Genomic DNA, 13,898 nt, shown 5'->3' on the forward strand with positions numbered 1-13,898 from the left:
TCTGGCTGGTCAGCAGGACAAAGTATTTTTCAGAATCAAGGTTGTTCAACCTGCTTAATGTAAGTTTATTGATGTTTTCTCTTAATCTCGTCTCTTTTTTGCATTGATAAACGCCTGATCCTGGAAAAATATAAGGATACATACTTGAGAGGAAGCATTGAGGGCTCAGTAAACTTGCATTGAGGCTTTAGGATCTTAGATTTCTACTTTCTACATCGTTTCCCATCCATTTACCCTTAAAATCCATCACTTTCCCACTCTAACCACTCATTTTCTCTACTTTCTCTCTCTAAAATAGGTTTTTCTCTCACTAGACCTTCACCTATATCCATAGTTACTCCCCTAAAAATTTCATTAAAAAGCTTCTTCATTTGAACATCCAAATTCTATCTCAAACTCCTTCTACACTCTCTCTTTATTTACTCTCTCTATCTCCTCATTTCGGCCCTTTCTCTCTCTAGAATATGTTATTTCTATCTCTAGACCTTCATCCATATCCACAGTTAATCCCCTCAAAATTTCATAAAAAATCTCCTTCGTCTACACCTTCAAATTCCCTTTCAAACTCTCTACACCATCTCTCCATTTTCTCTCTCTATCTCATCATTTTCTCTCTCTATCCTCTCATTTCGACATTTTATCTCTCAAAAAACATTTATTTCTCCCTCTAAAATATCTCCCTATCTCTCTATAGATCCTTAAGCATTCCTCACTTCGAATTCCTAAAAAAATTGCATTAAAATATCATTTTTATCCTTTCGAAATTCAAATTTTCTGTCCTTTAGCCGCCACTGTGCGGTGGTGTGCGGTGCCGTGAGATGCCCGTGCGGCAGGGACAGCCCTCTGCCTGCTGGTCCGCGCGCAGCAGCGCACACGACCTCAGGGCACAGGGAAGCCCTGTGCAGGACTTAGCCAAATCGTCTAAGTCCTGACCATTAGGTTAAGCCCAATAAGGCTTAAGCCCATTTGGCTAAGTCTTCACTTAGCCAAATTGGGCTAACCTTAGTGGGCTGACTCACTAAGGCCAGCCCTATACGGGCCACCCCAGGCCCGCCAGCCCATTTGGCCTGCTCCGCCGCCGCCGCCGCCGCCGCCGCCGCCGCCGCCGCCGCTCCGCCCCCCTGCCACTCCGCCACTGCCACCGCCACCGCTCCACCCCCCTGCCGCTCCGCCACCGCCTCCGCCGCCGCCGCCGCCTCTCCGGCGATCGCCGGAGTAGGTAAATATCATAGTTTTAGGATTTCAAATTATTAAAAAATAGAAATAAAACAGAAAAAAATCAGATAAATCAGATAAATTATTTTCTGCATTGAAAAATTCTGAAAAAAATTAGGAAAAAATAAAGAAAATTCATATAATCAAGTTACAGTCATTTTAACATTTAAAAAAATCTTAAAAAATCTCTAACTCTCATTTTTAGTGTTTCTAGTTGTTTGTGTTGTAAATTAAACTCCAGAAAATTCTAAAAATATTTATTTTTGGTTTCTTTTGTTGAGGAAAAAAATTAGTGTTTTGTGTTTTCCTTTGTATTTTGGCTTTAATTTAAATCATACGAAGTTACATAAAATACCTAACAATTCAGAAAATCCCAGAAACTGTATTTTTCACGTTTAAAATCATTTTCTTCATCCCAAGCTTGGAAAAAAATTCTAAAATTAAATTTATGCCTCTCTGTGGATCTACCCCTTACTTGCTCTATATTAACTATAGAGTATTTAAGTGGAAAATTTTCATAAATATTGTTGGCTAAGTCTGAATCAAAACAACTGCATAAAACCCCTAAATTTGGACTTATCACATACACAAGAGAGAGACAAAGATATAGAGAGAGAGAGAGAGAGCGATGGTGCATGGCTCATTGGGTCAATCATCTGATGGCCATCTATTGAGAACGGTGCATCATACGGACGATCATGATACAGTTGGAAAGAGAGAGACGAGTAAAGATAAGGACTAAGTGAAGATCTTTGCTGTGAAATCACGCCATCTGCAGAACTTCCTTTCTATAATATTTGGTTTAAACTTCCCAGGTCGTGATACACACTCCCCATGTATGTCACGCCCTTCATTGGCTGCCTCGCCCATCACAATTGGCGTTCCTCGTGCAGCCATGTCACTGAGAAAAGGACAAAAGTCTCATTAATCCCACATGGAAAAAGTGTGTGTGTGAGAGAGAATCATGTATAAAAGTGATGGAGGACCATCTGCCAGCTGAAGCACAAGACCAGCCCATGGCGACCCGCGAGCAACCCCGTCGTGAAGCTCAAGCCGACGCAAGGGACGCATCCTTCAAGTACACAGCTTTAGAGCTTTCCCTCCCTCCCTTTTCTCTTTCATAATTTTGAATGTTTTCCCATTGTCATGTTTGTGGGCCTCCGTGTTTTGGCCCCGTTATTTCATTTCAGAAGAACCACTGATTTTGTGGCTTGATTAGGGGTTTTCTCCCCCTAACTAAAGCCAACCTCTAGGGTCCCCCTCTCTCCCACTATAAAAAGGGAAAGGATGCCCTAGAGGAGCCAGAGAAGTTTTATTTTGATGAATCGAACTAACGTCTTAGTAGAATGATGTGAGCCCGTTCACAGGTCGTGGAAAGGGGGAAGGAGAAGCCCCGCCTGCCTACCGCCGCCCTCGTAGAAGAAGAAGAGAACGACGCCTGAGCCCTGCACCTGGCTGCCCCGACCGCACGCCGCCGCCGTGCCCCGCGTGACGCCCGTGCACGCGCCATGCAGCGGTCGCAGCCGCTCATCCCGGCCGCGCTCCATCTGCCCGTTGTAGGCTCTCGCTGCCCGTCTCGCCTGCGCGCCGCCTGCAACGCGTGCGCGTCACCCGCCGCGCGTGTGAGCCGCCCGCGGCGACTCCGCGCCTCCCACCGTGCCGACGCGTCAGCCTCGATCGCGACTCGTCCTCTGCACCGTGGGCCGCCGCCCCGCCCGTGTGCCCTCCTGATCCGCCGGGGCCCCGGGTGCCATTGACCCTGCTACGACCGGTCGGCGACGTCCACTCGCCGCCGGGCGTGACGCCCGCCGAAGGTCACCAGTGCGCCTCCCGCCCCGCCAACACGTCGCTCACCCGCTCACACAACCCCAACTGCATCCGCGCGTTGCTGCCCGCGCCTGAGTCTCTCAGGCACCTGCTGGTGCTTTTGTGCAGCTCCACCCTTCAGCGCGCTGCCGATCGCACTTGCTTCCCCTCCTGCTCGAACGCCCATCGTCCGCGGCGCCGAATAGTGGTCTACCTCGTCGCACGACACCCGCTAGTGCTCGCAAGTCGTTGCAACGCCGGTGCACTTCTCAAGACCCCCCCTCGCGCCCCTGTGTGCCAGCAGTTGACCCGGCTCCCAAATCTCTCTCTCGATCTGCTGGGCCGTGCCTCCGCCACTGCCCGGCATCCGAGCCTGAAGGTGACGCCTCCTACCTGGACGCGGCGTCGTCGAGCTCTTGGGAAGGCCCTCTTCGTCACCCGGTACCCATCGTTCACCATCCCCACGGCCCGACGCACGTCGACCCCGACCTCCGGTCCACCGCGGCCTTCCGGACTACAGTCCTGTAGGTCAACTCTCGCCCCTTAGAGTATTATTGCCTCTTTCAATACATAGTCGTGTGCTCCTCTGCCGAGAGTTTCCCGTCTTTGAGCCGTCTCGTCCGTGGGTTGGGAAGAGTTTCGTCCTTATTGACCACTCCTTTCGTTCAACTGGGGAAATTACGTGATTTATCGGGTCATCGGGAGCCCGACTGTACGTGGTACGTACGGAACGCTGCCAGGTCCATCGCCCATTCGGTTGCGGGTCGTCCTTCTCGTTGCTTTCAACTCTTGCATCATTTTAATAATTTGATATTTGCAGACGCATTGGATTGAGCCCTACCCCGTCCCGTGTGTTGCAAGGCGCGCCGCCGATTCCGGCCGTTGTGTTGCATCAAAAAGAGGCATCAATTTGTATAAAATTGGTGCCTACCATGTGGCACCAATATTCTTTATTTTTCTTCTGCCTAAAATTAATCAACATTATATTCAAATAAGAAACCAAAAAAAGAGAAAAATAAATGAATTTTGGTCCAAAAAATCTTTAAAATTTCAGAAATAAAACTGTTTTTTTTCCTGATTTTGCGCAAGAAGAACTCCCTAATAGCTGCTCCAGATGGGATAAAATTAGAGAATAGTTCTTTGATAATATCAAAATGGATTAGTACTAACTCGGATGACCGATTAAAGTTAAATAGTTGACCAAACCCTAAGTTGTTGTTGGAGCATCAAGTGGATGAGGGACTATGTGTTCACAATAACTGATGACAAACAAGTTCCATGAGCGAGTTGATACACACTCCTTTGTATCTTCTAGACCATGAGGTGTAGCTTGGCACACCACGGGTTGGAGACTCTACCTATCAATTGGGTTAACTCAATCCGAAATTAATTTATCTATATGATGATATATTTAACTCAAATTGGAATGCCAATAAAGTTTATTGGGTCAGTAGAGCCGTTAACTAGACCAATATTGTTGGGTTCTAGGGGCCTCGACTTGGATGAATAAATCTAAAACGATGCGCAGCAAAAGTCTCTTTGCGAATCGAACGGCATCAACAAAAACATTGAAACGGCGTACCTTGCACGAATCTCATTCGTGATTTCTTCGATCCCGGAGTGAGATGAGTCGAACTGCTCAAGTGTGCAGCCTCTAGACGTATCCACGCGGTCCTCGGCGCATCGTATCTGTTAGTGAGAGGTCTCTCCTAGTGGGTCATGTTCTATAAGCCCACTAGGCCCTCTATCTTATATCACTCTCATATTCTCCTCTCTCTCTCTCCCCTAGGGTATATATACCCCCTTGTGTACATTCTCCAACTAAGGGATATCATTCTCCTCCTTCCTCCAAACCCTAGCTTGGAGTTCAACATGGTATCAGAGCTGCCTGGTCCTCCTCTCTAGCCCTAAGCCTTTGTGCGGGCCTTCTTCAATCCCCATTCCACTTCTCCCTCAATCCCTATTTCTTATTCCCAATCTTGGCTCTTGATCGACCTCCCTCCCTTTCTTCCTTCGATTTTTCTGGAGGGGGGGCCGCCCTGTCTTCATCCGCGCCGCTCGCCAGCAGCGCACCGCCCGCAAACAGCGCGTTCGCGCCGCCCGCAAGCAGCGCGCCGCCCGCAAGCAGTGCGCCGCCCGCAGGCAGCGCATTCGCGCCGCCCGCAAGCAGTGCGCCGCCCGCAGCGCGTCGCGCCGCCCGCAGCGATCGCCGCCCGCGGCAGCGCATTCACGCCGCTTCGCAGCGATGCGCCGCCGCGCCGGCAGCGCATTCGCTCCGCCCGCCAGCAGCGCGCTGCCCGCGCGCAGTGCGTCGCCCGCAAGCCGCGCCTTCGCTCTGCTCGCCAGCAGCGTGCCGCCTGCTGTCTGAGGGATCTGCTCCGCCCGTCTGCCGTCATGTCGACTGCCTCCAGCATGGGCAGTGATCCTTCTGCCTCCAACGCCCCGGCTCCGACCCAAACTGAATTCACCGCGGCCGATTTTGCCAAGGAGCTCCCGTCACCAAAAATTGGCGTCCCCCTACCTCCGGCTCCAGACAATTGCCGCCTCAGTGCTCCGAACTTGATGTCGTGGCTGAAGTTCGTCGAGTACACTCTGCGCGGCCGTCTGCTCCAGAAACATCTCACTTGTCAGCCTCTTCCCGTCACGGATCCGCACTTCCAAACCTGGAGTGCCGAGCAGTATTTCGTCCACTCGTGGCTCCTGACTCACACTCTCTCCCGAGAGGTCTACGACAAGTTCCTCCACCTGACGACACCTCGGGAGATTTGGGAGCACGCCCATCGCTACTGCGGGCACGATGCCGATGATTGGAAGATCTTCACTTTGGCCGAGCGGGCAAGTGCACTCCGACATGGCACCATGTCCATCATGGATTATAGTCTTGCCCACCAAGCCTTGTGGCGCGAGGTGGATTACTACATGCCGGTGGGGGATCCGAATTGCGTCGACCGCCGCCATGCTCTCAAACTTCGCTACATGTCATTCCTCGACAAGCTGAATCCGGAATATGCTGATGTCCGGCGCCGGGCCCTTCACTCCCAGACTCCTCTCCCGGACTTCGATGGTCTGGTTAAGGAGTTGACGGAGGTTGAAAGCAGTCTTCGCCGTCAACGTCCGCTGCTGGATCTGCCTGCCGAGTCTCCCGGCGAGAGTGCTGCTCTCCTGTCCCGCCCTACGGAGCAACCTCCCCTGCTGCCCAAGCCTTCTTCGGGCCCCCGGACACCGGTGGTTTGCTCCTATTGCGGCAAACCGAACCATCTTGAGGCCCGGTGCATCAAGAAATTCTTGCACAGTACCCGCGATCCGGAGCCCGCCCCCTCGTCGTCATCAGCTCCTACATCGTCTTCTCGCCGGTCCCGCAAAGCCAGAGCTCATCTTGCCCAAGCACCGGCCCCGTCGCCCTCTACCTCCAGCCATCCAGCCATGACTACTGACTAGCTGACTGCCGAGCTTGCCCGTATCAGTGCCCAGCTGGCTGCCCTACAGACCGCGCCTCCTCCGCAGCCTACCGTGGCTCACTTCAGTGACTTCGGTGCGTTCTTCCTCCCCAAGTCAGATCAGTGGTATTGTGGACACTCGGCCCTCCAAGCTCCATTCGTCTCGGATACCACCTGGGTACTAGATACCGGGGCCACTGAGCATATGACCCCGTTCAATCACCGGTTCGTGTCCTACGAGCGGCATCTTGGAGGTCGAGCTGTCCACACCGCGGGTGGGGGACGACTTCGCGTGACTGGTATCGGGTCGATCCATGTGGATGGCCTTGGTATCCTTCACAACGTCCTCCATGTTCCGTCCCTTCAGACTTTGCTTATGTCACCGCAGCGCCTCGTCGATGCGGTCCACTGTTAGTTCCACATTCAGCCTGATGGGATCTTTTTGACTGACAAGGTGGGGAAGACTTTGCGAATTAGGCGGTCGGATGGCCTGCTGCTGTTGGACGATGGGGGGCGGTCGGGGACTCCGGTACAGCGGTGCTTGTTGACGATCGAGGACCAGCGTCGGCAGCGGCTTCTACTCACTCACCAGCGGCTCGGGCATCCGTCATTCCATGTTTTGAAAAAACTTTTTCCGACGTTGTGTACTGGCTTGGACCTGTCTTCCGTTGTTTGTGATGCGTGCAAACTGGCAAAACCTCGCCGGGCTTCCTTTCCTCCGTCGACTTCTCATAGTGATGTTCCCTTATATCGCATTCATAGCGATGTGTGGGGCCTGTCGCGGCAGGCCAGCCTGAAGGGACACCGGTGGTTCTTGATCTTCGTTGATGAGGCCACCCGCTACACGTGGACCTACTTGTTGCCGTCCAAGAGTGCCGTCTCCTCGACTGTCCAAGCCTTCTGCACCATGCTTCGGACTCAGTTTGGCCGGACTATTCAGCGGTTCCGATCCGACAACGCGCGGGACTATGTCAACCATGAGTTGACCTCTTATTTCACCGCCCATGGGATCCTCCACGAAACGTCTTGCGTGGCGACGCCCGAGCAGAATGGCCTTGCCGAGCGGTGTATTGGGTATGTCACGTCGACTGCCCGCACTCTCCTGCTGGACTATCACGTCCCGTGGACTTATTGGGGAAGCCGTCACTGGCAGTACTCATCTTATCAACCTGCTGCCCACCCGACCCTCTAGTTCAGCCCTCCGATTGACCGGTTGTCGGCTGCCTTTCCCGCCGCGCAGCCGACTCACCTTCTTCCTCGTCTTCGGCTGCACGGCATATGTTCACGACACGACGCCCTCCTTGTCGAAGCTGGATGCCCGGGCGCTCAAATGCATCTTTGTTGGCTATTTCGCTCCAGAAAGGGTATAAATGTTTTCATCCCTCCTCCCGTCATTTTTTCGTCTCCGCCAATGTCACCTTCTCCGAATTTCAACCCTTCTTCTCTCCCTCATCTTCCCCGGCTCCCCCCTTGGGGCGGATCCGATCTGGAGCCCGCTGCTCCCTTTCCTCCCACAGTCGTCTCTCCTCATTCCTCATCTATTTCACCCTCCTCTTCTACTCCTCCATCTCCTGCTACCTCCTCGACGCTTCCGGTCGACCTCTCTTCCTCACCCATCGCTCCTACTCCATTATCCTCTTCATCCGACTCTTCGCCTATTGCTTCCGCTCCCTCCCAGTCTGCTGATTTCTTGCCTTCCTCTCCTCCGCCAGCTCCTTCCGAGCCTCCCTCCTCTTCTCCTGATGACGATGACTCGATTGACTTGCCTATCGCTTTGCGTAAAGGGGTCCGCCAGTGCACCCGCACTTCCCTTTACCCCCTATCTCACTATCGCTCCTTCGCCAGGTTGAGTACTCCCTACCACCTGTTTTTGACCCGCATCGACTCCGTTTTTGTTCCACGCCGCTTAGCCGATGCTATCGCTTGTCCTCATTGGAAAGCGGCGATGGACGAGGAGATGCGCGCCTTGCTCAAAAACCACACGTGGGATGTGGTTCCTCTACCGCCCGGGAAGACGGCTGTCTCGTGCAAGTGGGTTCACACCCCCAAGCACAACGCCGATGGCTCCCTGGAACGCCGAAAGTCACGGCTCGTGGCTCGTGGCTTCACTCAGTCCTATGGGGTTGACTACTTCAAGACGTTCTCTCCGGTCGCGAAGATGGACACCGTCCGCCTCCTCTTGGCGCTGGCCGCTCATCATGGGTGGTTGATCCGCCAGTTCGACGTTAAGAACGCCTTCCTTCATGGTGATCTTACCGAGGAGGTCTACATGCATCATCCTCCGGGCTACCCCCTCGGGCCCCCGGGGACCGTCTGCCGCCTGCGGAAGTCCTTGTATGGACTGAAGCAATCGCCGCGGATGTGGTTCAACCGCTTCAGCTCCGTCATGCGCGCCGAGGGGTACACCCAGAGCAATGGGGAAGCCACTCTCTTCTTCCGTCACGGCCCGGCCGGGGTTGCTATCCTGGTCGTTTATGTGGACGACATCCTGATCACTAGGTCGGACACTGCCGAAGCTTCACGCCTCAGCCACTCCCTTGCTCGCGAGTTCGAGATCAAGGCCCTTGGTCAGCTCCGGTACTTCTTGGGGCTTGAGGTGGCCTACTCGGCTCGCGGTATCTTCATCAGCCAGCAGAAATACACGGTGGACTTGCTGACTTTGACGGGTATGACCGACTGTGCTCCTGTGAAGACCCCCATCGATCCCAATGTCAAGTTGGGCAAAGGGGGTGACTCTCCGCCGGTCAGCACTCATCAATATCAGCAGTTGGTGGGGAAACTCCTCTATTTGACCCACACGCGTCCCGACATCAGCTATGCAGTTAGCCTTCTCAGTCAGTTCATGCATGCTCCACATGAGATTCATCGCCAGGCAGCTCACCGGGTGCTCGCGTGCACTGAAGGGCTGTCCCGGGAAGGGTTTACTCTTCCCGGAGCTCGAGCCGACTGTGAAGGTATATCTGACGCTGACTATGCAGGCTCAATTGTGGACTACCGGTCTACCACCGGCCTCTGTATCTTCGCCTTCGGGGGTCTTGTGAGCTGGAAAAGCAGCAAGCAGGATCGTGTCTCCCGTTCGAGTGCAGAGGCGGAATACCGGGCTCTTGCGGATGGGGCCTCTGAGGCTCAGTGGATTCACGGGGTGCTCCGCAAACTTCGCGTCGAGTACACCCATCCGATCCACTTCTATTGTGACAACAAGTCGGCTATTGCCTTGGCTCAAAATCCGGGCCAGACGGGCCGAATCAAGCACATGGAGATCAACCGCTACTTCTTCAAGGAGCGGATGGACGAGGGCTTGTTCGACTTGTCTTTTGTGCCGTCCTCCGACCAGGCGGCCGATGTTCTCACAAAGGGATTATCGAATCCTCTCCTTGTTCATGCTACCTCCAAGCTTGGCATGGACGACATCCATACCTCGCTTGCGGGGGGCTGTTAGTGAGAGGTCTCTCCTAGTGGGTCATGTTCTATAAGCCCACTAGGCCCTCTATCTTATATCACTCTCATATTCTCCTCTCTCTCTCTCCCCTAGGGTATATATACCCCCTTGTGTACATTCTCCAACTAAGGGATATCATTCTCCTCCTCCCTCCAAACCCTAGCTTGGAGTTCAACAGTATCTCCTCCTTCTCGTCGACGAGCCCCGTTCTTTCTCTGTCGGCATCGTTACATCGTCCTGATCACATCAGGGATGGAGAGGGGGTGTGGGGAGAGTGGAAAAGAAGGAGAAAGGCCCCTGAACAATTCTGGCATGGGTGAATTTCGTTCAGGGCCTTCCCCTATTTATACTATGCAGGTATTTTTCATAAAAACCCCCAAAACTTAAGTATATCTTCCAACATCCAAAAGACCATTTGCATGTGACCCTCTAGGCCCATGTATCAGTCTAGTTAACGAATCCAGCGGCCCAATAACCTTTATTGGCCTTCCAAATTAATTAACTATATCATCATATAGATTAATTAACTTCGGATCGATTTAACCTAATCGATAGGTCGAGACTCCGACATGTGGGGTGCCAAGCTACACCTCGTGTCCTAGAAGATACAAAGGAGTGTGTATTGACTCACTCGTGGAACCTGTTCATCATCGGTTATGGTGTATGTATAATCCCTCATCCACTTGACGCTCCTTGGACAACTTAGGGTATGGTCAACTGTCAAACCCTAATCGATCATCCGAGTTAGTACTGATGCATTCGAAAATCATCGGAGAACTCTTCTCCGATATTTCACTGCCTTGGCCAAGGACTTCATTGCATTGTCTTCCTTGAGCTGTCACCTCTTATACCGAGGGTGGACGATCCCATCTTGACCATTCAATCGCCTTCGTGTACTTCTTGATGCACCCGAACTAAGACCGTTTAGAATCCCATGATTAGAGACTCGTTGGCCATAGCCAAAGTACAACCGTCCGTCCACAAGACGTCTTTGGTGTCTCAGGTCTAAGGACCACTTACACAACCGTGACGTGAATCAACCTGATTAACAATTCGGTATAATACCATTCAGGGATTCGTACGGATCAATTCAGTGAACTCTTTCCACTAAAGAGCACCCACTATCTATCCTTAGTGTCGCCACACTAATGGCTACGGGACCGGCCATATTCATCATATGAGTGAGGCTAGATAGTGCTATTCTATCCGGATACTTTGATGTCCTTCTCGCGTATCCTTTGAATAGGAATGTTTAGAACACATGCTTAAAGACTAGTGATCTCCGTATTATAATCTCATCATAATTCACTAAGTCTGATCATGTATTCACGGACTTCATTATGAGCATCACACGTGCACTATAATGAATATATTATATTAATGAATATGGAACGAGATGCGGAATGTGTGATTGGCTTGCCGGCCACATATATTTCCATCAAATACATGGTCCAAGAGGGTCACACAAAAATGATGTTTTGGACGTCAAAAGATATACTTCAGTTGTTCAGTGGCCTTCCACTTCTTCTCCCTTCTCCCCACAGCTCCACTTCATCTTCGATGCAATCAGGATGATGTAATGACAATGACACACGGTGAATGGACCTCATTAAGTCTAGGATTGCATGAATACTTCTAGAGGCTGCACATATGAGCAGCTCAACATGACTCGATTGAGGATCAAAGGAATCACGGATACGATCCCTTTTAATGCCAAAATTTTCCCCAAAAATCATTTATGACTCATAAAATTATATTCTTTTTAGAATATATTGCCATAAAAATCCTCAAAAATTCATTAAAATGCTGAAAATTTTGAATATCATTCTAAAAATAAATTTAATCATTTTAAGCTTGATAACATGCATACATAGCTAAACTAATGCAAATAAACATGTCAATATGGTCAGATTAAGGTATAAAAAAGGCATTTTATCAATCATTATGTTCCTCTAGATGAAGGTCTCCTAAACCCAACATGAATAGCAAAAATGGGTGTCATTTATCTATTCATACTCTCTAGTGTAATTTCATGAAACTCAATGGGAAATATTCATGAAACTCTTGAAACTTAGAAATTTAGGGCATATCTAGAAATGTTCAAACATTAAATATGCGTAACAGATAATCACAAATAACATGATAATTTTGATTGTACTTAAATGTTTTTTATGTCTTCATTTTCATTAAAAATATCATCAACGCATGTTTTTAAGTATTAAACTGATTTGTTACATTTTTTAATGAATTTCAGATTTTTTTCAATTTTATGGTATTTTAATATAATTATATGACATTGATTTCTAAAAATATATTTTTTATAAGTCAAAAATATATTTTTTATATTTCTATAGGTTTATTATATTTTTAGACAAAGATTATAATTCTTTAGTATTTTGATAACGATCAATCAAGTGCAAAGAACTCAAGAAGGCTATGGGCCCAAGATGAGACTCCTTAGTGGGGCACAGAAGCAGGTTTATGGATCATCAAACACCTTAAATTTACATCTTGCGGGGGAGGGGGGAGCTGTGGCATGCACAAAGAGGACCATGATAACTACACCATCTTGAGTAGACAAAAAATATATGATGTTTGATTTATGTGCGCAAAATTGAGAAAAAGAGAAACGCACACCTCACCTTTGACTAGAATAAGAAATATCAGTCGTATAATGTAGCTGAAAAATATGCCCAATACACAAGAAGTTCATTATTGAATCCCATTTAAAGCGTTTGTAAGAGTTACATCAAATAAAGATAATAATTGTGGAACTGAGTAACAATTCTATTTTGTAAAGTCTATTTTTTAATATTAACCATCAAGGAGGGGGATAAACACCAGATATCATGAAATCATATCCCTCCAAACCTTTGGAATTGAATCCAGTGGCTGGGAGAGTTAGGACACTTTTATTCTTCTATTTTTTCCCTTCTCTTTTATCTTTTATTTGATTTATTCAGCCAAAATGTTGTTGGAAACCTAATGCAGTACTATTTCGTGTACCCATTCATTTTCTACAAGAGTGTGGGAGAGACAGATTCAAGTTATATTGAGACCATTAGATAAAAAAGCACCACTCAACCCTAGGGGAAGTGACAATGAGTTTTGTGAGATTTTTGATATTTTTATTATTATTATCTTACTTTTTTCTCTAATTAAATTACATTGGATAGACTAGAGATTATACTTCCCAATTCCAGCCGGCACACTCAAAATTTTCTTATGAGTCAAAGTTACATTTTTCATCTACCACACACCATCCCCAAATTCTACCAACTGTCAGCATGTTATCACCTCCAATTTCTCATCCAGTCAGAACTACCACGCCCAAAATCCACATCTAGATGATCATCCAGGGGTATTTTAATTTAATTAATTGATATTCTTCTCAAAATTTCCAATTAAAAAATTAATTTTATAATAAATTGGTAGAATCTGTTTTTGAAATAAAATAGATATTATGCACTTGGTAATATTTATTTGTAGTTATTTTCTTTCTTTTTAGTGACTTTACTTCCAAGATAATATATTTAAATCTCAAAATATATAATACTTGCAATATATTTTTTATTAGAATTATACATTCAATCAGCTAGTCCCTATGTATCTTGTCCTTATTTAACATGTATCAGAACCTAAATATCACAGCATGAATCAGAACCTCAAAATAACATAATTTTAACTCAAACTAAGGTTTTAAAAAAAGTGAAATGCCAAAGATGTTATAAAACATTTATTTAAACTTTGCTTATCATCTTCTATGCATATAAGTTACTAATATCATCTGGTATTATCTATGTCATACATATTATCATTATTTATTTATAAACGTAGTTCTCTTATTTATATTATTTTTAGATTATCACAAAATCATATGCATGGAAAATAAACTATGAAATATTATGGAATTTTCTCAAGGCTAACATGAATTTTCCATTTTTTAATTAAACTTTTTCAGAATTTTTTTTCAGGTTTTAATTTCATAAAGCACTAACTTA

Source organism: Wolffia australiana, chromosome 4 (assembly GCF_029677425.1).
Source record: "Wolffia australiana isolate 7733 chromosome 4, ASM2967742v1".
NCBI classification, from domain to species: domain Eukaryota; kingdom Viridiplantae; phylum Streptophyta; class Magnoliopsida; order Alismatales; family Araceae; genus Wolffia; species Wolffia australiana.